This window comes from Protopterus annectens, chromosome 2.part0 (genome assembly GCF_019279795.1).
Source record: "Protopterus annectens isolate FY-2018-M chromosome 2.part0, PAN1.0, whole genome shotgun sequence".
NCBI lineage: Eukaryota > Metazoa > Chordata > Ceratodontiformes > Protopteridae > Protopterus > Protopterus annectens.
In genome coordinates, this window is record NC_056728.1 from 181,480,215 (window position 1) to 181,499,119 (window position 18,905).

An 18,905-nucleotide genomic window follows, 5' to 3' on the forward strand; every position below is an offset into this window, starting at 1 on the left:
ATCCATTCCTGCTGTCCTTTATACCACATCCATTCCTGCTGTCCTTCATACCACATCCATTCCTGCTGCCCTTTATACCACATCCATTCCTGCTGTCCTTTATACCACATCCATTCCTGCTGTCCTTTATACCACATCCATTCCTGCTGTCCTTCATACCATATCCATTCCTTCTGTCCTTTATACCACATACATTCCTGCTGTCCTTTATACCACATCCATTCTGGCTGTCCTTTATACCACATCCATTCCTGCTGTCCTTCATACCACATCCATTCCTGCTGTCCTTTATACCACATCCATTCCTGCTGTCTGTCATACCACATCCATTCCTGCTGTCCTTCATACCACATCCTTTCCTGCTGTCCTTTATACCACATCCATTCCGGCTGTCCTTTATACCACATCCATTCCTGCTGTCCTCTATACCACATCCATTCCGGCTGTTCTTTATACCGCATCCATTCCTGCTGTCCTCTATACCACATCCATTCCTGCTGTCCTTTATACCGCATCCATTCCTCCTGTCCTTTATACCACATCCATTCCGGCTGTCCTTTATACCACATCCATTCCTGCTGTCCTTCATACCACATCCATTCCTGCTGTCCTTTATACCGCATCCATTCCTGCTGTCTGTCATACCACATCCATTCCTGCTGTCCTTCATACCACATCCTTTCCTGCTGTCCTTTATACCACATCCATTCCGGCTGTCCTTTATACCACATCCATTCCTGCTGTCCTCTATACCACATCCATTCCGGCTGTTCTTTATACCGCATCCATTCCTGCTGTCCTCTATACCACATCCATTCCTGCTGTCCTTTATACCACATCCATTCCTGCTGTCCTCTATACCACATCCATTCCTGCTGTCTTTATACTGCATACATTCCTGCTGTCCGTCATACCACATCCATTCCTGCTGTTCTTTATACCACATCCATTCCGGCTGTCCTTTATACCACATCCATTCCTGCTGTCCTTCATACCACATCCATTCCTGCTGTCCTTTATACCACATCCATTCCAGCTGTCCTTTATACCACATCCATTCCTCCTGTCCTTCATACCGCATCCATTCCTGCTGTCCGTCATACCACATCCATTCCTGCTATCCTTCCAGCCTTGGATTATGCTTTTAATGCTGCTTGAATTGCTCCTTACTCTCCATTGTCTGTACCTAGCATGGCAGATAAATTGTAGAAAGTCTAAAGCCAACAATTCTTTTCTCATCGTAGAGCAAACCCAGATACTCTCTCTACCACTGTTCCTAATGTAAACAGGTGCCTTACAAGCCCCCAGACCAGTTCCTGAAGATAGAAAGGCTAAACTTCTAGACAAACTGGGTATGGGAGTGTTTCTTCCTCTACTTTTGCCTTTAGAATTCTTTATTACCAGATCTGCATGTGAAGCAGCTCTCCTGAGAGGAGATGTTACTTGAATCATATTGTGGCTAACTTGTCTCAGGTTTCTAAATATGCCTTAAAAAGTGTCTGTGATTGTGCTGACACTGTATCTCAGGCTTCTGCATTTCAGATGACTTAAAGTCAGAAATCCTTCCCGTTTAGATAGGGAGGCTTTATTTGGACATTTTACTATGCAGGTACTCTAATGGGATGAGAGAGCTAAATTAATGCAACAGGTTTCTTGAATTTTTTCAGGTCTCATAATTTCTTTCCCTGTAAATCCTCAACTGCTTTTAAGAAATATAATAATAATAAACAAGCAGGACATTCTTTCAACACACTGATTGTTAAGAATAAATGGCAAGAAGGTTTTAATGAAAATCCCAAAAAAGAAAGGACCTTTCCAAAGATGCATTATGTGCCTTCCTTGGAATGACTATCCCAAGAGTCAGGTCACCACCCCCCTTACCATCCTGCCCCACCTTCTATTCCAGTTTCAACAAAACTAAACTTAAATTCTCCCTTTTGACATCATATTGTTTCAAACAAAACTTTATTAAAGATTATTCAGGAGGGTTACATGTGGCAATAGCTGGGGGGATTACTCAAAATCCCCACAGACCCAGTCAAACAGAATTGTTTTAAACATATATTAGATGCAGATATTATAGAGCTTATTCTTGCAGATCAAATAGGAAAGGGCTTTTATTCCACAATGTTTCTTGTTTCAAAGAAGGAGCACACTTGGACCGTAGTATTAGATCTGTCATATCTCAATCATTTTGTAAAAATATCGTATTTCAAGATGCTGACCCTTCAGTGAGAACTCTTATCCCAGATCAGAGACTTATGGTGACAGAGACCTAAAAGATGCTTGCTGTCATATTCCATTAGCAAGCAACTTCAAGAGACTGTGTCTCTGGGTCCCATAATCAATTCTCTGTATTGCCCTTTGTGCTTTCCACTGCACCAGGAGTGTATACAGATTGTCCATGCCCAGTAGTGGCTCACTGCAAACTGCAGAGTATTCACATTTTCCCTATTTAGATAACTTGCTTATTTGTGCAGACTCTTTTTCCCAGTGGTCAGGAGTCCTTAAAAAAAGGTATCTCCCCTCCTAGAACATCTAAGATTTCAATCTGTCCAATCTTTGTTGCACAGAATTGTATTTCACAGGATTGTATTTCTAGGTTGCCTAATTGACACTGTCTCTCAAAAAGCTTTCCTTCATTCAGAGAAGTCTTCTTGAACTTTTCTTGACAGTTGCTAGTTACAGCCAGGAAAATTTATCAGGATTCCAGACCTTTCTATGATTCTGATAATTCCCTTTGCCAGGTTACATATGAAAAAAATACAGTGGTGTGTAAAACAGGTGTGGATGCAATGTGCTTATGCACTGAATTTTGAAATTCCAGTCTTGGGCTTTATCAAGTCAGAACTGCATCGGTGGGGGGATCAGATGACTTACAATCTAGGTCTCCCTTTTTCTCCACCCAGTCCAACACAATCTCTGCTGACAGATTCCTCAGATTTTGCTTGGTGAACAGTTTTAATGTTAAAAAAAAAGTCGGCTGCTATTCATGCCATTACCTGTAGAACATAGTTCCTTTACAGATCATGACAGAGAACACCATGGTAATGTTGTGCATAAATATAAACAAACAGTGGGGTCCCAGGTTGTAGCCCCACCCCCATTGCTGCCTGACACTGATAACTTGGGAGCTTTAACTGTTCTAGCTTCTTAAATATCATCAAAGCAAAACATGGTGGCAGACAAGCTAAGCAGATCCTGGGCAGACCCCAAAACCCATTACAGAGGTCTTCCACGAGTTTATCTAGATGTGGGGATTACCTTAAGTAGATCTGTTTTCCTCCTTTCAAAACAGACAACTAAGCAGATTTTGTTCTAGAACTCTATGCAAGCAGGCCTGGAGGACAGATGCACTGTCTATCTCCTAGTCGGTGATTTTCCTGTATGCCATTCAACTCTTACCAATGAATTCCAGGGTAATTCTGAAGATTTAGAAAGACTCTCCAAAATCTTTGTAGTGATCCCTTCTAATGGAATTATTTAGGGTCAATTACTACAAGCTTCTTCACACACTGTATCTACTCACACAGGATAAGGGGAGTTTGATATACCCCAACATCAAACAACTTCAACTGACTGCCTGGATAATTCAGTTTTGATACCTTTTAGGCATCTTTTAATGAGGATGTGCAGCAGGTACCAAAGGAGGCAACAAAACCTGTTACCAGTAAATCATATACTGGCACGTGGAAGAGATTAGCCAATGAGGGTGGCACAGTAGTGTAGCAGTTAGCATTGTTGCCTCACAACAAGAGGTTCTCTGGTTTGATTCTTGGTTGAGGTGCCTTCTGTATGGAGTCTGCATGTCATCTCTGCATTCCTGTGGTTTCCGCTGGGTGCTCAGGTTTCCTATCACATTCCAAAGACATGCGGTAAGTGGATTGGAAACTCAAAATTTGCCTTAGGTGTGAATGTGTATGGTGCACCCTCTGAGGAGTGTTGGGCCTGTGGCTAGCAACCTGAGCCTGTAAAACCCGTAACTGCTACAAAAACAATGAGTGCTGAAAGGTGCTTGTTGCCTGATGTACCACATGGTGCATAAATGGGAAAGAGAAAGACAGCCTATCCAATGACCAGGGATACATTCCAACTTTGATTCACTGGTGCTTAAGTATTTGTGTGAGTTACTTCAAAAAATCTTAAGTTATCAGAAGAGACCGGCAGCGTTTCTCTGTACTCAGTCTCTTACAGACTTCTCCATGGAGATCTATGCCTAACCTTTTGTGCCATGAATGATTCAACCCTATTTGATCTTTGATTCATTCACAGAAGTATTGGTACATCAAATACTCAGTTAAAGGAATTAAAACTTCATCAGCAGATAAATAAGAAATGGCATGATAGGTTCATATACCAACATATCTCTCACTTTTGGAACAAACTTCCACTACATGTCAAGCAGATTGGCACCTTTGTCACCTTCAAGGTTTACCTAGATAATTGTATGGGCATTCTCAAATTCTGTCAGATAAACATTTTTAAAGGTTTTACACCTGAGATGTCATGTAGACAGGTTCCTCCTCCTCCTTGTTATCTCAGTATTGTACTAGAATAACTAACCATATCACCATTTGAATTTGTTGGTCAGGCTCATCTAAGGTTCATCACTTTCAAACTGCTCTTCATATACCTCTGACTTTTACAAGAGGAGTATCTGAATTGCAAGCAGTCATGGTGGGAGAACCTTATCTTATAGGGTCTATATTAGATCAGCGAACACTTAAAAAAGCAAACTCAGATTGATCGACCTTATGTAAGCAAAAGCTTACAATCTCGAACTGTCAGATCAGCGATTTTTTTCCTAGGGGAAAAAAATCGCTGATCCAAAACACATACAACACAAGCACACCAAACAAACAGAAATCCACACACATACACCTAAAATCTGACACCTAACCCTACACTAAACTATGCACACACCACTAACTATCCACTTACCTTAACCCTAACCCTAAGGTCTGTCAATATCGCACACTCACCTCACCTGCTCCCTAACCCTAACTCACCTAAACCCGCCCTAACCCTCATGTCCACACAATCGCACACATACCTAACCCGAGCCCTAACCCTAACTCATCTAACCCACCCTAACACTCACATCCACACAATTGCACACTTACCTGAATCCGACCCGTAACTTTCGACCACAGCACTGAAAATACCGAAGCAACAGAAATGGACAACCAAATTCTTTCCCTAGGAAAAAATTCAAGTTTCTGTTGCTTCGATATTTTTTACATTCACTAAAATAAGGTCAATCAATCATTGTTCGCTTGTTTAAGTGTTCTCTGATCTAATATAGACCCATCTTATATGCCAAAAATAATTTCAAAGTTTATGTTGAATCAAGCCACCAAGCTCCCTGTTTTCTATCCAGATCCAAAAAATGAAGGGCAAAAGATTCTACTCACTGTAGATGTACATAGACAACTCATGTTCTGTCTTGACACAACCAAGTCCTTCAGAAAAGCTAACCAGCTATTTATTTCCAATCTGAGGACTAAAAATGTCAATCCGTGTCTAAAAAGACCATTTCCAGGTGGTAGAACTTTGCTATTGTTTTTATGCTCTCACCATGGCAAATCCATTCCAGGCAGTGTTAAAGTGCACACTACTAGAACCTTAGCTTCCACGATAGCATAGTGGCAAGGGGTGGACTCTACAAGTATTCTAATGGTAGTAGCTTGGTCCTCCATTCACACCTTTACAAAGCACTGCAAACTGGACTCCTTTTCCATGTCCAGAGCAGGCTATGATAGGACCATTTTCCAGAGGCTCTTGGACCTTTACCCTTCTACCTCCCAGAATGGATAAAGTTATTGTAATTACCCATAGGCTGTGGCAGCATTGAAAGTGATTAACATAAGTACAGTTATGTAAGTTACACTTATCTACAACAGTGAATGCTTGAATTTTTTCACTGCTGCAGTAGCCACACCCACAAATCCAGCCAGCTTTGTCTAAATAGTTTAGTGGTATATAAAGTTATTTTGTTGTTCTTTATATTTTGGTTAGTTCATAATGAGTTCCCCATGTTTTGATGAAGGGCAAGAAAGTCCTGAAGATTTTTAGTCACTCTGGCTCTTTATATAGTTCTCTCCAAAAATGTCTCAGCCTATAAGCAGCCAGAGTGACAGTGAAGGATGGGAGGAAAGCTTTTGGAAGCTGCCCAGTTGCTCTATCCTTGACGAGATATAAGCCAGACACTACTGCAGCAGGGAAAATTTAAACTTGTTCTATTATTTTTCTATTTTCTATTATATTACTTTTCACCAGCACGAGAGACGGGTATGGTCTCCACACAATCAAATGTGGAAAAGAAAAAACACCGAGGAGACATACGAGCAGCAGAAGAAGGCTTTGAGATCTGTTCAAAGAACTTAGTTTACAATATTTCAGCGTATGAACTAACTGAATCTGAACTTAGTGTTCTTAACAAGGGACTTAATTTTATACCATCAAGCTTTTCAAATGTTACTGACATTATTTTAGATATTAAATTTTTCACTAGAAATATTGCCCTTAGATTGTTATTTGGTGATACCAGAGATGCGCCTAATAGTGATTTGTTTAAGAAACCTTCTACTTTTTTGCCACCGTCCAACCCCACTCTAGAGACATTTGAGCGGGCTTGTGAACATGATTTGTTAGAGCTATATGCTAGACATGACTTAAAACCTGATTACTATAATATGAAGAATGATGAAAGGCATGCACTTGTGAATTTACAAAAGAATGCAAATATAACAATTAGACAAGCTGATAAGGGTGGTGCCATCATCGTGATGGACACAGAGGTTTATATAAATAAAATGAAGCTATTATTAGCTGATAAAATAACTTATAACTTACTTACTGCTAACCATTTGGATAAGTTAATTAAAAATGTGCACAGCAATTTATACGATTTTATGCTAACAAACGTTACTGATGTAGATTTATATAGATACTTTTTAGTTGAGAAACCACTAATACCCACTTTTAGGGGTCTTCCAAAGATCCACAAGGATATGTTAAATCCTCCTTTACGTCCCATAGTATCCAGTAAAGGATGGCTGACAGAGCCAATGTCTATTTTCCTAGACAAGCAATTTAAACCTATATTAAATAAATCCAAACAAATACTAAGGGACACTCAACAATTTCTTGAAAATCTGTCAGAATATAATTCATTGGAACCGATTACAGAGTCTGCATTTTTTGTAACCCTTGATGTGAGATCACTTTTCACATCAATTCCTAATTCAATAGGAATAGAATATGTCAGGCTACTATTACTCAAGCAAGGTATAGTGAATAATCAGGTCATCAAACTGATGCTGATTTTGGAAACAGTTCTAGACAATAACATACTATGTTATGAAGATAAATATTATCTACAAAGTAAAGGTGTAGCAATGGGCACACCTTGTGCCAATTCCTATGCCAATTTGGTTATGGCATATTGGGAGGAAACCTATTTATTAAATAACATGACATTTAAAGATCACATCAAATATTATGGCCGTTTTGTAGATGATGTGTTTTTTGTATGGGATGGCACTGAGGAAGATTTGAAAGACCTTATAATCTATATAAATGGAACGACTGATTTTCTATTTTTTGAATATACTTTCTCACGAGAAAATATGCAATTTCTAGATGTTACTATTACGAAGGATACAGATGGTATCCAGACAGCTATGTATAGGAAAGACTGCTGGAAAAATAACCTGTTACACCGTGACAGCATGCATCCTAGACATATCTATCCCAATATCATAAAGAGCCAAGCATTTAGGGCTTCTAGATTAACGACAAATGAACAAGATTATCAACTACAGCAAGATATGTTGAAAGAAAATTTTCTTGAAAGAGGTTATAAAATAAAGAAATATGTGAGTCTCTGACTTCCTCTACCTTTGATAGGCCTGATAAAGGAACCCCATTCTTTAAAAGATATGATTGCTCGGTCAGAAAAGGAGAAACTAACAAGAATGCTAAGTTGGCAGAACAAGGGACTAACATTAGATACAATAATAGATTGACCATCCCATACACTAATAGAAATACATACATCAAACACATCATTGAAAACAACTGGAAAATACTACAAACAGATGATAAAGTCAAGGGTCTTGTTGATGAGCGACCAAAATTAACTTATAGGAATATGAAGTCTCTTAAAAGATTATTATGTTATGAAAATACAAACAAAAGAGATATTCCTTCCCAGAGATTAGGCACGTTTGCCTGCAGATCATGTAACCAATGTACATATATTTGTAAGGATCTTAAATTCATACATCCATCCACAGCATGGGAATTCATTCCCAAATTCTGTGCTGATTGTGAATCTTGTGATTTAATATATTTAGCACAATGCCAAGCATGTCAATGTTTCTATGTGGGTAAAACCAATAGAACACTTAGAGAATGAATCAGGGAGCATTTATATGCTATTAACAAAGAAAATACCAATAATGCTCTAGCCAAACATGTATTAGAGAATGGTTTAAAACACACCTTTAGGTTTAGAGTACTAGAATTAATAAAAAAGACCTGCAGGCTAGGGAACATTAAAAATCACACAGAGGGCATAGAAAATAGATGGATTATTAAACTCCAAGCACATCAAGGTTATGGCTTGAATGATAAAGTGTCACTGAAACCATTTTTGGCAGCTAGACCATACAGTCATTAACTTGGATTTCTAAGCTATATATTTATTTGTTATAATACAATATATATGTATAGTATTTTTTATTGCTACACTTTTAATATCTAGGTAACACACAATATTTATTGTTCATTTTATATCTCTATTATAACATACAGTTTTTATATGCAGATAAACAGCAGCAGTTTTTATTTTTATTTTTATTTTTAAATATATTTATAGTAACTTTAGATAAATTTACACTATTGTATAAGTTCTTATTTTTGAATATATAAATATATGAATTTTACAATTGTGTTTTTAAATGTGGGTTTTTAAATGTATTTTCTTTCAATGATTACTTATTTAATTATTCAATTATTCAATTAATTGTTAATAATGTGCACTATATAAATGTATGGATATCTAGTTAAGTATTAAAGTCTGAGGAAGTGTTGTGTATCAATGTGAAAGCGCTTACTTTTGGATCCTGTTACTTGAATAAACCGTGAAGTGAATACTGAGGTTTACGTTTTTCTTCTGCTGATGGTGTATCACTTGTTTTTTATCTACATTCGTTTGGCTTAGTAAGTTGATACTTTGCTCAGTGATTAGTTTATTTTAATCTGAATAGTTAACTTACCCAGCTGTACTTTTTCAATTCCATCTCTGGGGTTTAGCAGATGCTACTGGACAGGAGCAGTTCTTACCCTCTGATGTTTTAACAGGTGTCCCTAGGCAAGAGCAGGTCTTTCTTTTCACTTCTCCATCATCCTGAAAATTACTGGTAGTCCCGTGCTCTTCAGACAAGGAGTTAATATTTTTTTTTAACCTGAAAGATCCAATTATAGCTTCTGAGTTTGGCTAAAAATGTGTGATTGATTTCTCATTGTCTCACACAGTGCAGTAAATAATCTTAAAAACTCTTGAAAGCCAATGCTTTCATACATGTACAGAGAAGGGCTAAAGGCTTTCCATTTGTTATAAAGAGTGACTGTATAGTCTAGTGGAAATCACACCACTGATATGGCAGTTTACAGCAGATTTATCTATTTATTGGCATTTGTTTATTGGGATAGTCTGACTTGAGCAGTGTTCTTTTTCACAGCATGCCTGGGGAGAAAAGTTGCACTATAAATACATCATGGACATTATCTGCATTGTTTCATCTTTTATTCTCAGCGTCATTCATGAGCAACTGTCCTGTTATTCAGACATCTGTGGCATCGGTTACATCATTTACAGTTTTGATTAAAAAAGTAACAGTAACATTGGTTGCTGTATGAATGATCTTTTTAAGATAAAGAGTTAGAGCAGCCCAAAGAAAGGAAGGGAGGAGGCACAAGGAAGATGAAGGAGAGGAAATGATAGAGGAGGGTATAGCTGACGTAATAGTACATTATGTTCTATGCAGCTGAGAGGTATGGCACAAATTCATATAGCCATATCAGTACTAGTTTAACCAGAGGTGGTGTAGGTACAGAGTCATTTATCTGTCGAGTGTCGCTTCAGTTGGTGTTTAACGTCTTTCACATTGCAGACTGTTCTTAAGTGGAGTGGCAAAGTGTTTTGCATTGTTGTTAGGTTTAATCATGGAATGTAATGATTTGTTAGTGGAGAGCAGAGATCTGTTAATAGTGTAAGGGTGAAGAGAAGGGAAATGTTCCATATTGTGCAGTAGTTTGCAGTTTGTAATTAATTGAGAGTGCATTAAAGATTTATTTTGTTCTGGCCAGTTTAGTTGTTTGAGAAAGGTAGTGATGTAATCTGCACTGATGATTGATTGTGAATTTGGCTACTATTTTGTGGCTTTGTTCTAGTTTGACAGATGGAGACAACTGAGATCAGTTAGGATAGGAGAGGAACGTAATAGGGTGGGGAGTAGACAAGAAGTGGCTGCTTTGTCTTGTAGACACAGTAAAGATAGTGTTGTATTCTAAAGAAGCATCCTAGCTTTTGGTGTGGCTTGCTGAAGAAAAAGATCAAATTTCAGGTGGTCATCTATAATCGCACAAAATAGTTTTGTGTGGGATATCAGGTCTATATTAGTCTTGTTGGATGACAGTATATTAAAAATAGTTTTTATGGGAGGAGAGAAAATAGGGTATGAACAGTAGTAGTTTAGTTTATTTATTTATTTATTTATTTATTTTTTTATTTTTTATTCAGTAGTGAGCTGTTGAGCCAAGCTTCTGTGGAGGAGAAGGATTTCTGGGTGAGTGTTTGGAGGAAGGGTAGTGTCCTAGCAGCACATATTAGAGACGAGTCATCAGCATATTGTACTATGGTGACCTCTTTGGCTGCTGTGCTTAGGTCATTGATAAATAGGTTAAACATTAGTGGTCTTAGGATGGAGCCTTGTGGGACTCTGATGGATATAGAATGGAAAATGGAGAAATAATCTTGCCATTTCACTGCATGGGACCTATTAGTGAGGTAACTAAGAAACCAGATAAGTCTGAAGGGTAATAGCCCATAGGAGGAGAGTTTCCTAAGGAGAATCTGATGATTTGCTGTGTCAAATGCCTTGTTTAGATCCAGAAATAGGGCTGAGGTTAGAAAACCTGGATTTCTATTGTGATATATTATGTCTGGGAACCTTAGAGGGGCAGTGGTTGCACTGTGATTAGATCTAACACCATGCTGTGAGGGAGAGAGGAGGTTATGAGAAATAATTCATATAGTAAGTTGAGATTGAATACATCTTTCCAAGATTTTGGGTAAGTGTGAGAGAATGGATATTGGTGTGTAGTTTGTGAGCTCATTTGATGAGCTGGACACTAGAGGTGAGTTGGTTGCCTTTATGGATGGGTATTATACAATTGTTCCATGAGGTGGGGGCATATTGTTCTTGTATAAAGACGTTTATTAAAATTGAGACAGGATATGCAAGGATATCTGCAGAGAGTTTGTGGTATTCTGATGGAATATGGTCAGGGTAGTGTTTTTTTTTTCTTGAGGGTATGTAGGTATTTTATAATTGTAGACACTGGCACTGGTGTGAGTGTGAAGGTCTGCTGTAGCTTAAATGATTGGAGGTCATTGTCCCACTGTACTCATCCCTCATTAGACCCATTATAGAGTACAATGCCCCGTTTGGAATGTACCTCACAAAACATCTGCAACAGCTGGAAAGGCCGCAGAAATACCTCACTAAAAGAATCATAGGACTAAAGCAGATGCCCTATGCTGACCATCTAAAAAAACTCCAGCTATACTCTGTGGCATATCGTCTATTCAGAGGCAATCTCTGCTTAACATACAAGGCCATGCCAAACCCTGAACTGTTGGACATGCTCCACTTAAAGAAATCCCAATCCCTCAGAGCCACATGCTCCAGAGATCTAAACCTTGTCATCACAATGAACAAAATATGCTGGAGGGATAGGTTCCTGACCCAGAGACTCCCCATACTCTGGAATAGACTGCCCATACAGGTCAAGCAGAGCGTCTCCTTGGCCATCTTCAAAAGGAACTTTGACGATTGGATGGGAGATAGGAAATTCATCCTGGTGATCACGTCAGTTGCCCTGCAAGACAGGGGTCCAGGGAAGTAAATATTGTGGGAAGAAATATCCAGGGAAATGTTATGGCTAGGCTTGTATAGGCCCTAGGGCCGATAGCCTAGTACCAACCTATGAACCTATGAGTGGGATGGCTGGATTTGTAGTAGCTTTGTTTTGTAGGATGGAAGTTTCTGTATTTATAAAATGTGAGTTAAAATGTGAAGCAATGCTTTGGGAGGCATTTTCCAGGATTGAGCAATGCATTTATTGATTTTCAGTGTTTTGGATTTTTTGATTATGAATTTGGGTGTTGCCATAATAAGCTTTTTTGTCCTATTCAATGCATTGCTTGCTACGGTTCTTTAACTGATTATATTGTTTCAGGGAAGTTTGAGACTTGGTTTGTAGCCATGACTTCCAGGTTTCACCTCTAAGCTGCATGAGTTGCTTTTTTTTTATTTAGCCAAGGTGCTGGTTTGTTTTTAACTCTTTTGGTTCTTAACGACACTTGGTCTGCCTGGATATATAGAATATTGTACTAAATGTGTTTACTGCTTCATCATGGAAAAGAATTTTAATTGAAGCCCAACTGATCTGAGGCAGGCTGGAAGTAAAAGTTTCTTTATTCATGTTGCTAAGGTTTCTGCCTGTGTTATAGTGACGAAACTTATGTGGCTGTTTGAGGTATCTGATTACGTAGCTTAGCTGGTAGTCATGAGCGATCAGGTAGGGTGCCACTTGTATCAGCATTGTTTAGGGCTGATGTTAGAATCCAGTCTGGGATGGATTCTTTAGATGTGGCCTTGTTAATTTTAGTTGGAGTCTTGAGCAATTAAGTGAACCAGTATAGCTGAATTGAATTTGTTGGATTGTCTAGAGCTATCTTTTGCCAGTCTATGTTAATGTTTACTAGCAAGATGGTTTTGAATTTTATGTTAGTCAACATCTAGGAAAGGATCTCTTCAATGATGGTAATGTTGTTACCAGGTGGTATGTACAGACCTATTATATCTAGTGATTTGTGAGTATTTAGTATGAGTGAGGTGAGAAGTTCAGCATTGTTGAAAGTGAATATAGTATCATAGTAAGTGGAGAGATCTAAAACAGTTTTCTAGAAATCATCAACTCCACTTGCTTTTTTGTTGGTTCTGTCTAGTCTGAGCATATTATAACCTCGTGGGAGTATTTCTGTACATTTGGTAATTGGCTATAACCAGGTTTTTGTGGCTATGAAGAAATCAGGTGAGTAGTGGGCTATACAAGCATGAACTTCTGTGATTTTGTTGTAGAGACTTAAATTACTATTTTGTACTTTATATCCTCTTGGTTGGAGAAGTAGTCTAGTGCTGTTTTGAGATGTGTCAGCGCTGGGTTTGGCATGGTCTGGGGTTAGATGAGTGGGTCCAAGATTAGGATGTATTTCCCCTAGCAGTAGTATTGCCCAGTTAGCAATGTGGCTGCTGAAGTGCCACTTATGTTTATACCTGATTTTAGATTATTGTGGATCATGTACTGTTTGTTTGTATTTTGGGTGCTGATGTAATTAATGTTGAGTAGCCTGGAGGAAATATTAGAGAATGTGTGGTGCTATTCTAGCTTAAGTATTGTGTGGTAGGTGTAGGTAAGTAACTGGGGAAGAGAAACTTGGGATACTGAGTGTAGTGAGAAATGCTAGTGAGAGAAGATGAAGTGCTGGCATATGTGAAATTAGAAGGATGTATGGATAGGTGATAGTGTTTGATGGGAGGAGTATAGAGAGATGCAGTTATAAGTAGGTGAGATTAATGGGAGAAGTAAACTAGAGTAAGATGATAGGTATAAAGAAATATTGTTATTAATGATAATGAATTTATACATGGAGGAGTTTAACAAGTGTATAATAGGTATGATAAGAAATGGGTAGTAGGAAAAAAGCACTGATTTAATTTTGTACAGGCATAGATTGAGGGTAGAGTGGCATAAAGATAAGGGGAAGGTTGACAGATATTATAGAGAAAGATTAAATCCTATTCTGATTGTAGTATATGAAAAAAGACTGCAAAGATGAAAAAAGAGGGTGTTTTGCTGAGGAATGAACTGCAGGTACAGCTGTGGAGAAGTCTGCATGGGAGAACATATAGTGTAAAGCCATATGGGAGGGAGAATGACAGCTGGAAATGATTCTAAATGTTTGATGGAGATATAGAAGAGGAGACTAGAAACAGGAGTGTTTTTTGATAGCAGTAAAGTTGTTTGGAAATGTATAGGGAGGGGGTGACACAACTGATAAATGTATGTCAGAAGTATAATGGTAGAAGAAGATGAGTTGGTTGGGAACTGGATGGTAGGGTAGGGGAGTGTAGCAGGCTTCCTATCCTCAGGCCAATTATTACAGAGACTAATCAGTTTATTACTGGTACAGGACATTTAGCAAGGAGATAAATGTAGAACACGTTTTCTATCATGTACTAAATGCAGACAGGGAGATGAAGTAACTGGCATATATAGTGTAATCTACTATTCAAGAGAAAGGACAGTGGACACCTTAATAAGTGGTCCTTAGAGTGCAAAGACTGCTCCTTTGGGGGAATGTGAAATACTTTCCAGCACAGGGCAGGCAAGTATTTGATTAGTTAAAGTAATTAAACAATGACATTCTTCATGTTAAACTAACTTACTTTGCACAATAACAATGTTCTCCTTGAAAACATTTGCAGAGGTGTGCCTTATGGTAGAGTTCCTGCTATTTCAGTACCAGGGACCAATGTAGTAACCACAGGTTCTGAAAAGAAAAAAAAAAGAGAAACTCTGCTAAACTGAAATATTATATGGCATCAATAAAGTTAATACATAGGTAGCTAGCTTACTCCAAGTGATGGAGGTAGGACCACAGTGAGTCAGAGCAAAAGAATATGGGCTATTATAAGGGTATAGTGAATGTAAGAAAGTGTACAAATGTAAGGTCACAATAGCTTAAGCAGGACATATCATAGTAGCGAAGTACAGTAATACATTGCATAGAGCAAATTGTCAAAACATAGCACTATACTGATAAGCACATTATAAATCCATCAATTAGTAAATATGTATCAAATTAACCAGTACATCAAAATAATGTTTACATACCAGTGCATCAACAACTGAAATTAATATATTGTTAAAGGGTACATAAATCTTATCCAAGTAGAATAAAATCATATACAAACACAATACACTACCAAAATCTTTTCGGTGTTCTACAGAGTCTTAAAACAAATCAAAATCTAATAACCAACATCCAAGTAGAATATAATCACATACAAATACACTACCAAAATCTTTTCAGTGTTCTACAGAGTCTTAAAGCAAATCAGAATCTAATAATGCATAAAACATACCTGCTCTGGGAATTAAGACGGCGACTGAGTGGATGTGGAGACAAAAATCAGGGGAAATTTAGCAGTACATTCCACTACAGTGACCTTCCTACCCATAGGCTAATTATTACAGAAAGCAGTCAGAAAGTATCAACAATAAAATATGAACAAATGCGAATAAATCTCAGAAAGGAATATTTTAGAAGACTTAAATTAATCCTGAAAACAGCACTGACATCTAGGAACAAAGTTCAAGCAATAAACTACTTTGCTCTTCCTGTTCTAACTTACAGTTTTGGAGTGATAGACTGGCCCCAGAAAGTGTTGGATAGATTAGACAGGAAAATAAGACGGATGCTTCATATTCATCAAATGATTTATAAAAATCAGCGCATACCAAGATTATATATTCACCATTCCGAAGGAGGTATGGGCCTCCTTGAAATTGATTAAATGTATAGATCTGCAATTGTGAGACTGCATACATATCTGCTGACCTCACAAGACTCAAACATAGTGAATGTTTTGAAACATGAGGTGAATAAATCTAAAATGATTTCCCTGCTTAGTCTAGAAGAAGCATATCACCATCAAGCGGGAATGGAAATCAAACCAGAAGTTAATAAAAATCAGGCAGCAACTGAATGTGCCAAAAAACAAAAGGAAGAATATAAGGTGAAGGATCAGATGAGAAGGCAAGAAATGTGGAAAATGCATAAATATAGTTGCAAGTATAGAAAACTCCTGGAACAACTTCATGTTGATCAGGATCAAATGCAGGAATGGTTAAGGAGAGGCAAATTCAATCTAAAAAATGAAAAGTTAATATTGGCGGCCCCAGATAGTGAACTACGTACATGTTGGGTTACAAAGTCCATTGTATATGTAGGAGAAACAGACATGTAGGTTTTGTAGAACAGAAATGGAAACAGTTGCACACCTTGTTGCTGGTTGTGACATACTAATGGCAAAAGGACTGCATATTGAAAAGCATAATAATGTGGCAAGACTGCTGCACTTGGGATTGTGCAAACATTATAATATTGAAGTAGATGAAAAACACTGGAAACATGAAATGATGAAGTCTACATCACATGGGCTCACCCATTACAAACAGTTCAAAAGATAGATGTGAGAAAACCAGATATAGTGGTCCATGAAAAGAAGACAAAAGTTGCATTAATCATTGAAATCACTACACCCAGTGGCTCCACTGCCATGCTTACAGAGAGAGACAGAGTCATAAAATATCAAGATTTGCAGGCAGAAACGAGTCAGTGTGGAAGAAAGATACACAGACAGTTCCAGTAGTAGTAGGAGCAACGGGTCTTATAAAACAAATAATCTACAGTCATATTTAGATATGTTACCAATGCATGTAATTCCATACGAATTGCAGGAGTCATTACTGGGCACATTGCTGGTGCTGTGAAGATCACTTCTGGCTAACATCAAAGATTGAAAAATGTCATGAACTTTAATCCTACTTTGACTTAGGAATGGGGTCCATTCCTGTCATGGTATTAGAAACCCAAAAGACTTGGAGAAATTAAAAGAACAAAAAAAAAAAAAGACAAAAAGCAATTATTGCCGGTACAGAGCAATCAACAAGGAGGCACAATGCAGAACAGGTTTGCTTTCATGTACTGAATGCAGACATCAGGAACCTAGGGAGACAAAGTAAGTGTCATATACAATGTAATTAATTGGTCAAGAGAAAGGACAGTAACCAACTCAGTAAGTGGTCCTTGCATTGCAAGGACTACTCCTCTGGGGGGAATGTCAAAGCCGCTTTCCATCACAGGGCAGGCAAGTATTTGATTAATAAAAGTTATAGCAAGGATCTTGATCTTAAACTTGCTTACATTGCACATTGACAATATTCTCACTGAAAACTTTCATAGAGGTGGGCTTTGTACAGAGGTCCTGCTATGCTAGGATCAGGAACCAATATAGTGACCACAGGCTACTGCACAATTTCACAGAGGTATGCTTTGTGGCAGAGATCCTGCTATGTCAGGCTGAGGCACAGATGTACATAGTTACCACAAGCTGTTGCACAATAACAATATTCTCACTGAAAATGTTCACAGAGATGTGCCTTATGGCAAAGCTGCTGCTATGTGAGGGTCGGGGACTGATGCGGTGACCACTGCTACACAATGACAATATCAGATATCTTGCTTTTTTCACTACTTTCAAATGATCTTTATAGTTTAAAAATGTTCCAGATACTGTAATTTGACTGCCTTGCAGACATGTACCATATTGTTATAGTATGTTTCATGCACTGATTTTTTTGTGTGTCTTCTTTACTGAACTGTGATTAGCTCAAAACATTTTTAACAGGTCTTTTACATATTATTATACTGTTTGTATATTTGCTGTAGGTGGATTGGATAGTCTAAATTGGCCCTAGGCATGAGTGCATGCGTGTGTGTGCCTTCCATGGAAGGTTGGGCGCCGGGCTGGCAACTCAACACTGTAAAACTCCACTACCAATCATGAGCGGACAGGTGATCCACTGTGGTGACCCCTAACCGGGAAAAGGCAAAAGAAGAAGTAATACTATTTGTATATTTTTATACTATTTTGTCAGTATTTTATCTGATCATCCTTTTAATGTGTTGCTTGTGCTCTGCATGACTGAAAAGGAATCTAGGACCAGCCAATCCACTTGATTAACAAATGCAATTAATAAGGTGACGTTTGACAGGTACTGTTGTTGGTCGATGCAATGTCAAGCTTCACGAGCACTGCAAATAAAGCTAAAGCTGCACATTTCTACACTTAGATCATATATGCCTTGGCTGTCAGTGTAAATATTTGGCTTTATAAGTACTTTTATGTTCATTCAAGGCATTCAAAAGGAAACTGGCTGTATCATGCATAATTATCATTATTAATTTCCTTAAACGTGTATAATTAAATTCTGGTGTACTCTCTCTCTCTCTCTCTCTCACCAAGCATGTGTTTGCATGTTAAATGTTTAATATTCATACAAAATGTTATTTATGCTTGAATATGAAACTAGATTTCAGCAATACCTACTGCAAAAGAAAAACACAAGTTAAAATATAATCAAAGCTGCCATACATATCTGAAATGAAAATATTTTTTCTGTCACTTTTGTCTTTGACCAGTGCAAAATGTTTGCCTGTAAAAGCTGTCACATCAATTCATTTGCAATCACCTTGAGGCAAGTTAAAATTCAAGAATATATGAACTGCACACTAGTGTAAGGGAAAAAATGGCTTTGTCTAGCAATAAGTAACCACAGAGAAAGAATTGTGGCTTCGCAGTGTATCTTTTTTTACCTGCAATGCCATTTAAGAATGCATTTGTATTGCATTAAAACATGCTGTTATTATTATCTGCATATTTTGTACTGAACCTTTTTTTCCCTTCTTGTATCAGTGTTTC